Below are 17234 nucleotides of genomic sequence, written 5' to 3' on the forward strand. Positions count from 1 at the left end.
CACAGGTTCATTCTGGGGAAACTGTGTTGAGAGTACATGCATGAAATGATTGAACTCAAGTTTCCCATGGACTCCTGCCTGTCTTCTCTCTTCCTGACATGTTTCCTTCTATCTTTGCACCAGTCCCAAGAAGCTCCAATTCTACCAGTCTCTAATTCTGTCTCTATAATGGTAAAGACCATTTTCCTCCTGAACAGAAATCGCCCCTTCTCCAACATGATGACTGTGATAAAATTCTGTGATATTTTCTTGCATTCTTATGGTGATGAAATAGGGTTATCAGGTTTGCCTTATCTTCCCACCCCTGGTTCTTAAAACACATTTGTATTATTACTATCACCTGGCTCTAATCTCGGAGGGGAGAAAAAACGTGAAGTCTGCAAGAGACACTTCAGAGTGCCTCCCTCTTTTGTTTTTCTCTGTAATATTACCAAATTTTTGAAGAAAATAATTTTACTGATGTTTCATGTCTGGGAGGATACATTTTTCTTTGTAAAGATGGAACTTTCCTTGGAGTAAGTGTGCCCATCCAGACTTGGTTAGAATATGCCCCTTGGGCTAGAAATCTAGGCCCACAATGAAGTTTGCAGGGGCCCTGTTGTTTTTGTTAGCTGCCAGTGAGTGGGCCCTTGACACATGGCAACTCCCGCTCAACAGAACCAAAAGCTGCCATGTCCTGTGCCATCCCCATACTTGGTTGTGAATTGAACCATTTTAATACACAGAGTTTTTATTGGCTAATCTTCAGAAATAGATCACCAGGCATTTCTTCCTATAAAATTACAAAATATTTAAAATGATCATAAGAACTCAGATAGTGTAAAAAAAAAAAAAATGAACACCTTATCAACACTTTGCAGAATAAATAAATGTTGATGCTCAGCTATTGACCAAATTCACATATTTTTTATTAAATAATCAAATAATATGCACACAGGTGACACCAACTTTCTATTCTTCTCAATTTCTCATGACCCTGCCCTAGGTGCTATTTACCTTTGGTGATGCAGCTACTGCTGGTATAGGGACCACGCACTTGATTGTCTTGTCACCTGATCTGTTCCATCAGATTCATCAACAATATGAAACCTAAAAACCAAACAAGTTTTTCTGGATTCCTTCTCCTGGCACTGACAGAGGATCTGGAACTGCAACCCCTTCTCTTTGCCCTGTTTCTGTTCATATATCTGGTCACTGTCCTGGGGAACCTGCTCATCATCCTGGCTGTCAGCTCTGACCCTCACCTCCACACCCCCATGTATTTCTTTCTTGCCAATCTGTCCTTCACTGACATGTGTTTCAGCACCACCACAATCCCAAAAATGCTGGTGAATCTCCAAACACAGAATCAGAGCATCACGTATGCAGGCTGCCTCACCCAGGTCTGCTTTGTCTTTGTTTTTGCTAGTTTGGAAAGTTTTCTCCTGGGAGTAATGGCCTATGACCACTAAGCGGCCATTTGTCACCCACTGACATACACAGCCATCATGAACCCCCGCCTCTGTGGTCTGCTGATTCTACTCTCCTTGTCCATTACCACTGTGGATGCCTTGATCCACAGTCTGATAGTGTTGAACCTGTCTTTCTGCACAGATCGGGCAATTCCCTACTTCTTCTGTGAAGTTGTTCAGATCATCAAGATTGCCTGTTCTGATACCCTCCTCAATATTGTCTTCTTATATTTGGCAGCTACCATACTAGGTGGTGTTCCTCTGTCTGGAATCATTTTCTCTTATACTCAAATTGTTTCTTCCATTTTGAGAATGCCTTCAGCAGGTGGAAAGTATAAAGCTTTCTCCACTTGTGGGTCCCACCTCTCAGTTGTTTCCTTGTTCTATGGAACTGGCTTAGGTACGTGTGTTAGTGCTGCATTTACACACTCTTCCAGGAAGACTGCAGTGGCTTCAATGATGTACACTATGGTAACTCCCATGATGAACCCCTTCGTCTACAGCCTGAGAAACAGGAACATGAAGGGAGCCTTGAAAAACATTTTCAAGTGCATACCTGCTTTTCAGTAATTAAATTATCTGCTTTGGGCCTGGATTTCTAGTTTGCATCAAAGCGAAAAAATACTTATGAGCTAGAATCCCCGACTCTCCTATAACCAGGTTATTCTAAAATGACAAAATAACATAATGGCTAAGCAGCTAAGAAATCAAATGACACATAAACATTCGGCAAATCTGCTGCAAAAGACCTCTTTAAAGTGTTGAAAAGCAAAGTTATTACCTTGACGACTAAGATGCACCTGACCAAAGCCATGGTGTTTTCAGTCCCCTTCTATGCATGTGAAAGCAGGAGGATGAATAAGGAAGACCAAAGAAGAATCAATGCCTTTGAATTGTGTTGTTGGAGAAGAATATTGAATATATCATGGACTACCAAAAGAAGGAACAAATCTGTCTTGGAAGAAGTACAATCAGAATGCTCCTTAGAAGCAAGGATAGCGAGACTACGTCTCACACACTTTGAACATGTTTTCAGGAGAGATCAGTCCCTCGGGAAGGACAGCATGCTTGGTAAAGTAGCGGGTCAACAAAAATGAGGAAGACCCTCAATGAGATGGATTGACACAGTGGCTATCACAATGGACTTAAGCATACCAAGGATTGTGAGGATGACTCAGGACCAGGCCATGTTTTGTTCTGCTGTATATAGGGTAGCTATGAGTCTGAACTACTCGATGGCACCTAACAACGACAATAACAAGTGCAATTCAACTTGGGATTGGACCCTGACTCTGCTCCTTGTGTAACCTCAGTTTCTTTCTTTCTTTTTTTTTTTTTGGTCAAGTTCTATAGAAGAAGTGCCTGAGGCAGGTGTTTTGTTATGTGACTTTGGGGGGCAGCAGAAGGGAAGTGGGTGGAGGTGAGGGGGGCCGGAAAAAGGAAAAAGTAAGGCTGTAGGAATAGCCAGAGACTAGCTTCAGTTTGATCCCATGGATAGAGCCATGTGAATGGAAACCTAGAGTTAGTCCCAATGTGAGGGATGGGAGCTTACTTTTCATGCCCTGATTAGTAGTTACTGAGACATGTCACTGGTAAACTGTATGTGTCCAGGGTAACATCAGCATTCACTGTATTCAGTTTCATTATGTATAAAATGATCAAATTAGATGGTCTCAGGACTTCAGAAGATTGTGAAATACCTGAACCTTTTCAGTAAGAAAGGCTTTGGTTCTAATAAGAAAATATAAACTCTACCCTAACATGCTTTCATTACAAGGACTTGAGAGTTAGAGAATGTACAAAAACAGGAGAGTAGGGCTTCATTCAGTCTCCTACAAGGTGGCTCCATCCTAGGATGGCTGCAACAGATCCAGGCATCATATCCACACATGATGCTCCGAGATGCAAAACTGACCTTCTCTGGGCCTATTGTTAATAGAGGTCTATTGTTAATAGACGTTTCCATGGAGTCATACAGAAGACATCTCCTCCTGTCTCATCACTTTGAATAGCATCATACATCCCTTCTTCATCAAATTTCTGGTATGGGGAAAAGCAAATACTATGACAGGCTCAGACTGACCATGCAGATTGTATTTCCTGTTGGGAAGTGAACCCCTGCAACCACTAATATCACTTAAACAACAGCTGGCACATAATTCTCAATACAATCCAACTGGGATCATTGTGTTCTACACGTTACGATTATTTATAAGGCTTGTTATTCCTTTCTCTCAAACACTTCTACCACTTGATTCAGCAGTTTTATTAGTTTACCTTTTACTGGTCTTAATAATATAATCAAATGAATAATTATTCAGTAGGCTGGGTAGGGTTGATAGTTGTCATGGATTGAATTGTGTCCCCTTAAAATATCTGTCAACTTGGCTAGGTCATGTTTCCCAGTATTGTATGATTATCTACCATTTTGTCATCTAAAGTGATTTTCCTATGTGTTGTAAATCCTATTAATATGATGTTCATGAGAGGGATTAGGAGCAGTTACATTAGATAGTGCCTTAATCCAATTTCTTTTGAGATATAAAAGATAGAAGTGAGCAGAGAGACATGGGGGACCTCTTACCACCAAGAAAGCAGCACTGGTAGCAGAGTACCTTCTTTGGACCGGGTTCCACTGTGCCTGAGAAGCTCCTTCACCAGGGCACCATTGATTACAAGGATCTTCCCCTAGAATCTATAGAGAGAAAACCTTCCCCTGGAGCTGATGCCCTGAATTAGGAATTGTAGCCCAACAGACTGTGAGAGAATAAATTTCTCTTTGTCAAAACCATCCACTTGTGGTATTTCTATTATACCAGTACTAGAAAACCAAGACAATAGGTCTTTTTGGAACCCTATGTCCTTGATCCTTTCTTACTGATTCATTGGTCAGAGTGTATATGAGATGTTTCTCTTCTCTTTAGTCACCTTATTTTGCAGTTTTTCTTTCTCATCTCTCGTGAGTCCACACAGAAGTTGAATAAAATTAATTAAATCACTAAAGTTTTAAAGGGCTTGCTCTACTCTTATGCATCTCATGTAAAAATTTTTAATGTGTATTTGTGAGGAAAACAGTTTCTGTGGCGGTGGACTTTATTATGAAGAAGACGTGTTGAGTGTACTGCAGGCAGCACAAGAGGGAGATGACTTTTCCCACAGGCACAAAGAAGTGGGATCATTAGTCAGAATCATCTCTGTAGCATGGGGATGACAACAATTCAGGGGTTGTAGGAGAATCAGTGGAGTATATAGAAAGCCTACTGTTCAAGTCATCATTGATGGTGGTGGTAGGATTGTGTTCAGCAGCACACTTGGAGGACACCTCACCTGGCACACCAGGTGTCTTCTAGCGCAAAGCTGGTCCATTTGTGTTCATACTGCAGGTTTACATACTTCACCAAAGAGTTACTGACTCTGATCTCTGGGGAGACAATCCAATGATTAGTATCCACTTTTTGATATTTTGATGCACACTAAAATCTGAGGAACATGACTTTAAAAAAAAAAGATCATGAGAGAATGTATTTAGAATCTGAAATATGATTGAATCAGGGAAAGACAGGAAAGAAAGAAAAGGCCAAGATAGATGTCAGAGGGGACTCTGAAACTTGCTTTTGAACTTCGAGTAGCTAAAGTAAAAGGAAAAAAATGATGAATTAAAAAAGCTGAACATAAGATTTCAATGGGTGGCTCGAGAAGACAAAGTATTATAATGACATGTGCAAAGACCTGGAGTTAGAAAACCAAAAGGTACGAACACGCTCATCATTTCTCTATCTGAAAGAACTGAAGAAAAAATTCAAGCATCAAGTTGTAATAGTGGAGGACTCTATGGAGGAAAATATTAAACAATGCAGGAAACATCAAAAGAAGATGGAAGGAATATAGAGTCTCTATACCAAAAAGTATTATTCAACATTCACCATTTCAGGAGGTCACTTCTGATCAGGAATCAATGGTACTGAAGGAAGAAGTTCAAGCTGCACTGAAGCCTTTGAAGAAAAACAAGACTCCAGAAATTGACAGTATAACCACTGAGATGTTTCAACAAATGGATGCAGTGCTGGAATTGCCCACTTACCTATGCCAAGAAATTTGGAAGACAGCTACCTGGCCAACCAACTGGAAGAGATCAATATTTATGCCTATTCCAAAGAAAGATGATCAAACCAAATGTGGAAATTATTGAACAATATCATCAATATCACACAGAAGTAAAATTTTGCTGAAGATCGTTCAAAAGTGGCTGCAGGAGTATATCTACAGGAAACTGCCAGAAATTCAAGAGAGATTCTGAAGAGGACATGGAATGAGGGATATCATTGCTGATGTCAGGCGTCCCCTGGCTGAAAGCGGAGGATAGCAGCAAGATGTTTGTCTGTATTTATTGACTATGCAAAGACATTCGTTGTGTGGCTCATAATAAATTGTGGATAACATTGCAAATAATGGGAAATCTAGAACACTTAATTGTACTCATGAGGAACCTGTACATAGATCAAGAAGCAGTCATTTGAACAGAAAAGGAGATACTAAATGGTTTAAAGTCAGGAAAGGTGTACACCAGTGCTATATTTTTTCACCATACTTATTCAATCTGTATGCTGAGAAAATAATCTGAGTAGTTGGGCTATATGAACTAGGACAGGGCATCAGGATTAGAGGAAAGCTCATTAAAAACCTGAGTTATGCAGGTAACACAACCTTGCTTCCTGAAAGCGAAGGAGGCTTGAAACATTTACTGATGAAGTTCAAAAACCACAGCCTGAGAAATGCAGAGCTCATTCTTACCTTTTGATTTTTCTAACTCTAGGTCTTTACACATTTCATTATAATACTCTACTTTGTCTTCTTGAGTAGCCTTTTGAAATCTTCTGTTGAGCTCTTTTCTGCATCATTTCTTCCTTTTGCTTTAGCTACTCGACATTCAAGAGCAAGTTTCAGACTCTTCTGACATCCATTTTGGTCTTTTCTTTCTCTTCTGTCTTTTTCATGACCCTTGCTTTCCTCATGTATGATGTCCTTGATGTCATTCCACAAGTCGTATGATCTTCAGTCATTAGTGTTCAGTGCATCAAATCTATTCTTCAGATGGTCTCTAAATTCAGGTGGGGTATGTTCAAGGTCATACTTTGGCTCTTGTGGATTTGTTCTCATTTAGGGTCTCTATGTGTCGGAATTGACTCAACGGCATTGGCTTTGGGTTTTTTTTTTTTTTGATTTCGTCTAATTTTTGTCAGTTTTAACTTGAACTTGCATACGAGCAATTTATGGTCTGTTCCAGATAAGTGAGCATTTCCAGTGCTGCATCTGTACGCTGAATCATCTCAGCTGATATTCCATCAATTCCCAGAGCCTCGTTTTTCACCAGTGCCTTCAGCGCAGCTTGGACTTCTTCCTTCAGTGCCATTGGTTCCTGATCATATGCTACCTCTTGAAATGTTTGAATGATGAATCATTTTTTTGTTGTTGTAATGATTCTGTGTATTCCTTTCGTCTTCTTTTGATGCTTTCTGGGTCGTTTAATATTTTCCGTACAGAATTCTTGACTATTACAATTCGAGGCTTGAATTTTTTCTTCAGTTCTTTCAGCTTGAGAAATACCAAGCACATTCTTCCCTTTTGGTTTTCTATCTCCAGCTCTAGTGAATGGTGCTGCTCCCATTTCCACCCCTTGATTCCTGGACCCATGTATCTTGGCTATGGGAGAAACAGCACCATATATTGGATGCTAGTTTAGAGCCTATAAAGCCTACTGAAGAACATTGCCCCAGTCCTGCAAGGTACTGCTACTTAGCTGCAGCCATAATTGTGTCTTTAGAAGGCCATTCCATCATTCTATCAAACCAGCTGCTTCAGGATGATGGGAACATGGTAAAACCAGTGAATTCCATGGACATGGGCCCACTGCAGCACTTCATTTGCTGTGAAGTGAGTCCCTTGATCTGAGGTTGTATGGGATACCATGACTGTGAATAAGGCATTCTGTAAGTCCATGGATGGTAGTTTTGACAGAAGCATTGTGCTCAGGGAAACATTCATATTCAGAGTGTCTATTCCTGTAGGAACAAAATGCCACACTTTCCATGATGGAAGAGGCCCAATGTAATCAGCCTGCCACCATGTTGCTGGCTGATCACCTTGAGGAGTGGTGCCATATTGGAAATTCAGGGTTGGTCCCTACTGCTAGCAGATTGGGCACTCCTCTGTGGTGTAGCCAAGTTGGCCTTAAGAGTGTTTCTGAACGCATGCATAATCTCCATCCTTGTCATCATGACCACTTTGTTCATAATCCCATTGAGCAATGACAGGCGTAGCTGGAAAAGAGGATGACTGGTTTCCACAGAATGCATTGTCCTATCTACTTGATTGTTAAAAATCATCTGCTGATGTCACACTTTGTACTTCACCTTTTGGTGATCATTGGGATGTCAGCCAGGTCTGGAAGCCAAAATAGGTGGTGGGGTTGTGTGTTTGAGAACATTCAGTATTGCCTTATAAGACATCTGCCTCAGGGAACACTCCGGGCATAATGACTCAGACAAAGGCTTTTTAGGCACAGCTGCTTTAATCTCATCAGGTGGAGTGGAAGTGGGTTTTACCAGAAACGGTGGCTTATCAAACAAAAATGGGATAATTTCTTCAGATGGGAATGAGAAGGCAGGTTCTGTTGGGATGAGTGGCTTAATGGAATTTTGGGGGTCAGTGTCCCCAGCTTCCTGGTTACCTGCCTATATGCCCCCATATAGAACAAATTTGTCTTGGAAGAAGTGCAACCAGAATGCTCCTTGGAAGCAAGGATCGTTAGACTATGTTTCACATATTTTGGACATGTTATCAAAAGGGATCGATCCCTGGAGAAGGACATTGTGCTTGGTAAAGTAGAGGGTTAATGAAAAAGAGGAGGACCCTCAATGAGATGGATTGGCACAGTGGCTGCAACAATAAGCTCAAGCATAACAATGATTGTGAAGATGGTGTAGGATCAGGTAGTGTCTCGGTGTGTTGTACATAGGGTCACTATGAGTTGGGATCGATTTGACGGCACCTAGAAACATATCCCCATCCCAAGTTTCATGATCCCATGTCTTCCCAATTAATGCCCTCACTTTAACTGCAGACACCACTGAAGATTGGGAATTCAGTTGGGACTGCAATTCAGCCGGCACTGCAATTCAGCCATTCTTACGATAGGACTCTGGGTTTGCTTTTTGGCAATATCAGGTCTGTTACTACAAGAAATCAGGTTTTCTTTCAAGGCACAGGTGAAAATTTGACGTTTTTTATGTGGCACTTGAGTTGTGACTCTGAAGCTCTGAGCTCATCTCTTTCCTTCCTCACTTTGTCTAGGGAATGTAGAACCAAGCAACCAGCTTTCTTATACTTCCCATTATTACAAAACTTAGAAAAGCATCAAACATGTGATCACCCAGAGCCTCACCTTTACCAATAAAAAAAATAGCTGATCAAAATATTTCTATTGCCACCTTACACCACTGTGTTGCTTAAGATAGTGTGTCAACTTGGGTGGACCATGACTCTCAATGTTTTGGCAGTTGTGTAATGTTGTGATCCCTTTCCTGTTGCAAGTTGATATGTGATTAACCCCATGATAGAATCTGTTGAGTGGTAGCAGTGGAGGTGGGGCCTCTGGTAGCTCACCGCTCCCTCAGCCTTCATCTCTCTACCTTCTCCTGGCTACTTCCTTTTTCCTGCTCACCTTGCAAAAGTTGTTGGCTTGTTCTAGATCCAGCAGCTGTTTCTTGTCTGACTTCTAGCTCTTGGGACTTGAGCTAGCAGCTTACCCGCCCATCTTGGGATTTCCTTATCATCATGGCCTGCAAGCAAGAGTCCTGCTCCCTGACCTGTCTCTCGTGGTTTCTCCAGCCCCTGCAGCTGACTCAGGAGCAACTTATGGCCTTGCCTGCTGACATTGGGGATTCCTTGACCGTCACAACTTGTGAGCAGGATCCATGCTCTCCAACCTGCTCATCTTGGGTTCACCAGCTTCCGTGGCTCCATGAATTGGGAAAAGACTCTATCCTGATCCAAGGACTTGGGAGGTTCTAACCCCCGCAATCGTATGAGCTGTTTCCTTAATGTAAATCTCTCGGTCTATATTTATACACATTACTGGTTTTGCTTCTCTAGAGAACCCAGCCTAAAACAACCATGGATTGGCAGTGCCCACTTCATTACTGGAAGCAGTCATTAACATCTCTAATACTAATCAGACTTGAAAACCAATTTGGAAAACTCATCCTTACAGTTTTGTTTCTCTAGAACCACTCTCGGTACCAAATGTCTTAGGCTAGGTTCTCTAGAGAAGCAAGGCCAGTAAAGTGTATAAATATATATGTAGAGAGAGATTTATATTAAGGAAATGGCTCACGTGGTTGTAGAAGTGGAACACTGTCCCAAGCCGTGGATCAGATTGGAGGCTTCTTCTGATTCACATAGCTTCAGGGGATGGTGAATCCAAGATCAGCAAGTCAGACAACAGAGCTCTGGCTCACAGACTGATGAATTCCAAGATCAGCAGGCAAGACAACACATAAGACTCTAGCTCAAGTTCTAAGAACTGAAGGTCAGAGGAACAGGCACCAGCTGCAGAATCCGAAACAAGGAAAAGCCCACGAGCCTTGCCAAAAAGTCCACATATATTGGATGCAGGCCACACTACCAAAGAAACTCCCCCTTCAACTGATTGGCTACTCACAGCAGATCTTATCTTGGAGGCGGTCACATTATATCAAATCTCATCATGGAGATAATCACATCATTATAGAACTGCCAGACTACATTATAACTACCAAACCAATGAGAATTACGGCCCAACCAAGTTGACACACAATCTTAATGACCACAAGTGTCTTCCAATTTGAGAGGCTCATCTTCCAGCACTGTATCAATCTTCCACTACTATTCATAAGGGTTTTAGTGGTCAGTTTTTTTAGAAGTAGATCCCCAAGTTGTTCCTCTTATTCTGCCTTAGTCTGGAAGCTCTGCTGAAACCTGTCCAATATTGGTGACCCTGCTGGTATTTGAAATACTGGTGGCATAGCTTCCAGCATCACAATAACATACAAGCCACCACACTGTGACAAACTGACAGATGAGGGGTGGATTTTGAAGTCACTTCTGTAAAATTTGGAAATGATATTGAAATATTAAAAAGGAGGTTAAATGCCTGTTACGCGCTCAATTACGTTTGATTACAGGGACTAGATTAGAAACTGCTGGATATTAGATGCAGGAAAAGGATCCATGTGCCATCAAAGAACTAGCCCTTAAAATCTGCCTTTTTAGGGTACATCTATTATGTTGTTGCTCATATTTGTATAGAATACACATCCTCACACAATAAAGTATATATTTTTAGCCCAATTTTCCTAATCTTGTTGTTAGATTATGGGCACGTTTGAATATAAAGAGAGAAGAGTAATACAATTACAGATGGGAGGTATGTCCATGTGTACAGGGCATTTGAAATGAGTATGAGCAGAATGAGATGAGGCAAAGAGGATGGCATATGCCTGGGCTCTTAGGATACTGGAATCATTCAATATAAATATTTCCTTTAACATTGCTGCTTAAGGGTTTGTACTGCCCTAGGATCAGAATGACAGCAAAAGAGTTCGACTAATGAGGAGCTTTGGGTATTGAAACCCCAAGGGCTACAGAGACATCAAAGAGTCTGCCTGTGACCACCCACTCAATAACCTTGCCCAGGTCAGGAGGCAGCACACCTGAGCCTTGTCTCCATCACTTCCCATAGGATCCTGGTCTTTTGTTTTCTGTGCTCTGTGAGTCCAGAGCTTCCATTTTTATCATTCAGCCTTCAGGGGAGAATCGAATGTCATTTCTTAATGCTGACACTCAGGTAATCTGAAGTCCCCTAGTTTATCTTTTGCAAATAAGGAGATGTCTTTGTCTTCAAGTCCATCTGGCGCAGCTGTGAGGTGAGTACATGCAGAAGATGAGCAGAATGGAGTTACTTGTGCGATGCCTGCCTAATTGTCCATAATCTTCTTAACATGTTTCCTTGCACTTTTGCACCAATACTTGAGTTTCTCTCATTCTGCTAATCATCTACTCTGAATCTAAATTTCCAGGGAATTTTTCCATCCTATATAGAAATATGCCCTTGCTCAATTTTCTAGAATTCTTTAAACAATTTTTGTATTTCCTTGGCAGGCGGCAGGTGTGTTCAGTCAGCTTCTCCTTACCTGGTTCTTGATATGCCTTTTTAAGGGAGATCTTTGACCTGGGTGTGAGGACTAGCAGTGAGAAAGTGTAGAACCAGTCTGACTCACAGGTTACATACCTGTATCTACCGGTGTCTCTTTATTAACCTAGGAAATATTTTAAGACAGATTAGCTCAGGGTAGTAGGACAAATAGTCATATATCAATTATTTCAGAATTAATAAATGTTGACATTTTGCCATAACAGTTCTATTCTTAAAGTAACAAAATAGTAAACACTAAGATGATAAGCCCTTTTTATTCCACTCCCTTCCCATCCTTTATGTGTGTGTGTCTCACAATGAAAATGCCCATCGCCTGGAGAAGGGATAAATAAATTCTGGTGTAATAACAGAGTGAAATTCCTTAAAGTAGTTAAAGTTAATGAACCAGACCAAACTGTAATAAGACTGATAAGGTTAAATGCATTATTTTAAGAGACCAATTGTAAAACGACACCCACAGTACATAAAGGATTAAAATGTAAAACAATAGCATTGTTTATTGATTGAATTAGACTGAAAGTAATGAAAACACAGGAGAATAATACATACCAAGTTCATTGTTGTGGTTCAGGTGGAGAGAAAAAGGTAGATTTGTGAAAAAATAAAGGGGGAGGTATTCAAATAAATATGTATTTTTTTCTTAAAAAATACGAAATACATCACAAAAAATTTAAAAATAACTCATAGAATAAAGGATTTAAGCTCATACAAAAAGGGAAAGAATCATAATTTTAAAAAGCACATAATGCAAGTATGGTGATATATTTTAGTTTGATGGTGCTGAGTGGTGGGTAACTAGGCCTTTGATGTTTTCCCTGTGCTTTTCAGTGTGCTTAAAATATTTCACATTAAAAAATAAAAATTTATGTATGTGTAATTTTAAAACTTATTTTAATTTTCCCGTACTATAGATGTCAAAAGTTTTTTTTTTTTTTAATAGATGTCTAGTTAGAGAAATTAACTTTTGTTTTTTAAGTTTTCATTCTTTGTAATGGTACATCTAGGTCTAATTTATTCATTTCAATTGCTAGATATTTCATCCTATGTCCACGCCAAATGAACATTGATATCTCATTAACCTGTTGCCGTCGAGTTGATTCCAACTCATAGCAACCCTAGAGGACAGAGTAGAACTGCCCTAAAGTGTTTCCAAGGTTGAAATCTTTCCAGAAGCAGACTGCCTCATCTTTCTCCTGCAGGGTGGCTGGTGGGTTTGAACAGCCGACTTTTGATTAGCAGCCGAACACTTAAACACTGCCACCAGACCAGGGCTTCTTTTACGTTGATATCAGTGATGTTCATTTGGCTTGTTCTCTCCTCCTGCTTCTCTAGATGAGCAAGATTTCCTGTAGAGTTTTGGCACATTTTTCTTCCCTAAAGTTTGTAGTTTTCACATTAGGAATGTTCTAACTATGAGTTGGAATCGACTCGATGGCACTGGGTTTGGTTTTGGCTCTTTTAACTTTCATTGATCCTCTTTCATCTGGCCCCACCTGTCACTTCCCTTCTGTAATGAACAACTCCAAGTTGTGCCCATGCAGAACAAATCACAATAGGAAATATCGAGAGGGTGTAATATGTTGAACACTGTGCTTGATGATTTGTTCTATTCATTTCTCATTTTTACAATATCCCTATACTGTTCCATGATAGGTCCCATTATACAAAGGAGAAGTCTGAGGCTTCCTGAACAGTTATAAAAGTTTTCTCATTCACAAAACAAGTGCTAGAGTTGGGAATAAACTCAGGGTTGTTTGATTCCAAACCTTCCAGCAAATGATTGATTTTGTTAGGGTTGCTTGTTGTTATGACCCCATGCTTAGGGTCCCAGGTTTCCTTACTGGTGAAGCAGTATTTGTCAAGGGGCATTTACTCTGAACATAAACATCCTAATGAGCTGTTCACTCATGGGATTCCTTTAGCGGCCATTTCTAAATCATTGGTTCATGAGAATAAAGGGTAAATACATAAATGTGCCCAGGACTTATACAATCAATTCTTGCCTGTTTTTGAGAAGCCAGTGATCATATTCTCGGGGACCTCATCTTAACACAGGAAATGGGAGTGTTCTGGAGTTGATCCTGGTACACAACCTCGGGATTCCCGTAGAAGCAAGTTCCCAAGGCTGCCAGGCTCAGGCTTTGATGGGGCTTAACCAGAAACAAAAGAAAGGAGTATATGACTTTTCATGATTGATTCTCAAGATTTCTTTTTCTAACATTATCTGCTAATTGTACAATGGAGACAATGAGTCAAAACATGAAAGGAATAGGGAATGCATCAAGCTCCTAAGTAGAAAGGGATAAATTACTTCCATAATCTGCCACAAAAAGGTAGGAAGGAAGGGAGGGACAGATTTTAGTAAGATACCTAGGAAGTGAGTAAAGAAAAGGAAAAGTAATAATTTATTAATGAAGATTAGTTATGACTCTTCAAATCTAAAATTCTATGGTGTTTTTTTCTATTGCTTTTCATGCACAAATGTAAGAGGTAATTAAATAGAAAAGAGTATGTGTGTTTACTTCCTACTTTGCCTGTGTGTGGTATGTATAAGATAAGGAATTTTTAAAACTAAGGCTTTATTATCTTGTCCAATTGAAATGGTTATCTTAAATCACAAGTACTTCACACCTTAACTGATAAGTCTCTTAACACTCAGCAGATGCCAGGCTCCTTACTAGACAATTTGTTTTGATTAAATGTTTAGTTCCGAAACTATAAAGGCGTTTGAGGTGTCTAGATGTACTTTGCTCAAGTTCCTTTTTCCCTCCTAAGGCTGACTTGGCAAACTTCTACTCCCCCTCTATCTACTACTGTGGGGCCATGCCTGACAGAATGCCTGTATTGTTAGATTGTCTTTCCTACCTAAAATTCCATTTAGGATACACCAACAAATTATTTTTCTTTTCTTTAGTGATTTAAAGACCTTACGCATTTCATTCTTCCTCCCATTACTCTGTTTTAGGGGGAAAAAAAGTGCTACATGTAATTTCGAGTATTGTGAGAAAAGAGAATCTTATTGACCTAATAGCCATAACAGCTTGAGACTTTAGGGAGCGTACTCCAATACTGACCTCAAGTCTTGACTGTGGGTCCTGCTTTGATAATGTCACCTGCTAGATACTACCTTTGTGGTCACAGAGTAGGTGACTTTGAAGACTAGGGAAACACTTGGTTTTGTATTCACATGGAAGTTTTCAAGAGGCAAGCAATGGAATCTGTTGACCCTTCTAGTGCCTGATCCTGTCCTACTCAAAGGTCATATCACGTGGTGGTAAGAGGTCCACTCTGATCTGACATTCTAAGTTCAAATGCTTTCACCAGTTCTTACAAGAAGATCTTGTATCTTGTATCCATAACTTAACCTCATGTTACTACTTGAGATCATGGGTAAAATGAAGGATGATAGAAGCACCTAAGTCACAGATCCGTAGAGAGAATAAAAAGAGTTCATATAAATTATGAGAATTTTGTATGCTAATACTCAGAGCTCTGTGTTAGTGATATAGTTGTAGAAGTTTATAATAGATATTGTATTTGTTACTATGATATCTGTTAATCAAATCAAAAACCAAATCAGTTGCCATCGAATCAATTCCAACTTATGGCGACTCCACGTGTGTCAGAGTAGAACTGAGCTCCATAGGGTTTTCAATGGCTGCTTTTTCAGAAGTAGATCACCAGGCCTTTCTTCTGAGGTGTCACTGGGTAGACTTGAACCTCCAACATTTTCCTTAGCTGCCTAACCATTTGTGCCAACCAAGGACTCCTGCTAATACTATTATTAGTTAGAACAATTAGGCAAGTGTTTTGTGATGAGGATCCAAAGAATGCAATGTTGAAATGAAAGTGCAGAACTAAAAGGACAAATTGTGGAGACCCGTCAAAAAAGGGCTGAGTCATGGACTTGAGCTCCTGATCTACTTTGTAGTGCGTTGATGAGCCAGGTCATTACCTCCTCAGGAACTGCACCAGGTCTGCTCCAACTCTGTGCTCTAGAATATTGGTCCTCAATGTGTAGTTCCCAGGTGAGCAGCAGCAGCATTTGGAAATTTGTTATAGAGGCACACTTTGGAGGCCTAATGCCCAATCTTCTGGATCTGATACTCTGAAATTGATGCTCAGCAATCGGCATTTTGGCAACTCACCACCTCGCTCTGATGCAACGAAGTTTGAGAACCACTCCTGTAAAATACACATTTAATATCCTATGATTTTGATTTTCCTGCTAATTTTCGGAGTTCAGAAAACTCTTAAGAAAAAAATATGTACTGCTGATATTATATTCATCTTAGTTGGCAAATGTGTAAAAAGAGTAGGTACTTAAACATAATTGGAAAAGATGTGGTAGAGCAGGTGAAAGGAGGACAGAGAGAAATGAGAGTGTAGGAGGAAAGAGAACAGAGAAGGAGAGAGAAAAGGATAGAGAAAGAAGAGGAGGAGGAGAGAGAAACAAAGAGAGAACCACAGTAATGATTTATAATATTAATTTCATGTGACATTATAGATTACAGTGTTTCTGTAAAATAAGGGACCTTTGTACATCTGTTGTATATCTCGTCTCTATTCTTTCTACCAGAATCATCAACAAACATGGAATCAGAAAACCAAACAGGCTTAGCAGAATTCCTCCTCCTGGGCTTTTCAGAGAATCCAGAACTTCAGCCCCTTCTTTTTGGAATGTTCCTGACCTTATACCTGATCACTGTGGCTGGGAATCTACTCATCATCCTGGCCATCAGCTCAGACTCCCACCTTCACACCCCCATGTACTTCTTTCTCTCCAATCTGTCCTTCACTGACATCTGTTTCAGCACCACCATGACTCCCAAGATGCTGGTGAACATTCAGACCCAGAGCAAATCCATCAGTTACACAGGCTGCCTCACCCAGATCTGCTTTGTCCTGGTTTTTGCTTGTTTGGATAATTGTCTCCTTGCAGTAATGGCCTATGACCGTTATGTGGCCATTTGTCACCCTCTGAGGTATACAATCATCGTGAACCCCCACCTCTGTGGCCTGCTGATTCTACTCTCCTTGCTCATTAGCATCATGAGCACCCTGCTTCACAGTCTGATGGTGCTGCATCTGTCCTTCTGCATAGACCTGGAAATCCCCCAGTTTTTCTGTGAACTTCCTCAGGTCCTCAAGCTTGCCTGTTCTGATACCCTCTTTAATAACATCTTGCTATATTTTATGACTAGTATCTTGGGTGGTGGACTCTTCCTTGGGATTATTTTCTCCTACATACAAATTGTCTCTTCCCTCCTGAAAATGGATCAACAGGTGGAATGTACAAAGCTTTTTCTCCCTGTGGATCTCACCTCTCAGTTGTTTCCTTGTTCTATGGGACAGGTTTTGGGGTGTACCTTAGCTCTGCAGCTACTCTACCCTCTAGGAAGAGTGCAATTGCATCAGTGATGTACACCGTGGTCACACCCATGCTGAACGCCGTCATCTACAGTCTAAGGAACAAGGACATAATGGGCGCTTTGAGGAAACTCATCTCTAGAATATCTTCTTTTCATTAA

The 17234-nt window shown here is 40.4% G+C and overlaps 2 pseudogenes; both read left to right on the plus strand.

The window, feature by feature from the left end:
• Positions 1-1082: 1082 nt before the first annotated feature.
• LOC126070901 (olfactory receptor 7G2-like) lies at positions 1083-2021 on the plus strand (annotated as a pseudogene).
• Positions 2022-16296: 14275 nt separating this feature from the next.
• Positions 16297-17234, plus strand: LOC126074050 (olfactory receptor 7G3-like; annotated as a pseudogene).

Source organism: Elephas maximus, chromosome 3 (assembly GCF_024166365.1).
Source record: "Elephas maximus indicus isolate mEleMax1 chromosome 3, mEleMax1 primary haplotype, whole genome shotgun sequence".
Classification (NCBI taxonomy): Eukaryota; Metazoa; Chordata; class Mammalia; order Proboscidea; family Elephantidae; genus Elephas; species Elephas maximus.